Source organism: Eurypyga helias, unplaced genomic scaffold, assembly GCF_000690775.1.
Source record: "Eurypyga helias isolate BGI_N326 unplaced genomic scaffold, ASM69077v1 scaffold10613, whole genome shotgun sequence".
Classification (NCBI taxonomy): domain Eukaryota; kingdom Metazoa; phylum Chordata; class Aves; order Eurypygiformes; family Eurypygidae; genus Eurypyga; species Eurypyga helias.
The window spans coordinates 28524-28805 of NW_010243207.1; positions in this window are offsets into that span (position 1 = coordinate 28524).

Genomic DNA, 282 nt, shown 5'->3' on the forward strand with positions numbered 1-282 from the left:
GCCAAAGTGCTCAATTACAAACCAAAAAAAATAAAAAAACAACCCCCAAACCTGCAACATTGGTCTTTAAAACTACATGGAGGGCGGTGAGGCGAGAGCAAGGCCGGGCCGAGCTGCTTTCCTGAGTTTGCTTGCCCGAGTGGCTCTTGCTACCAGGGCCGGGGCCGATGCAGAAGGCTGGGGCAGGGGCGCAAGTGGCTTGGGCCAGGGTTTTACTCTGCTGAGCTGCCACCCTCCTCCTTCCCTCCCCAACCCCAGTTAGAGGAGAGGCTGGGGCCTGTC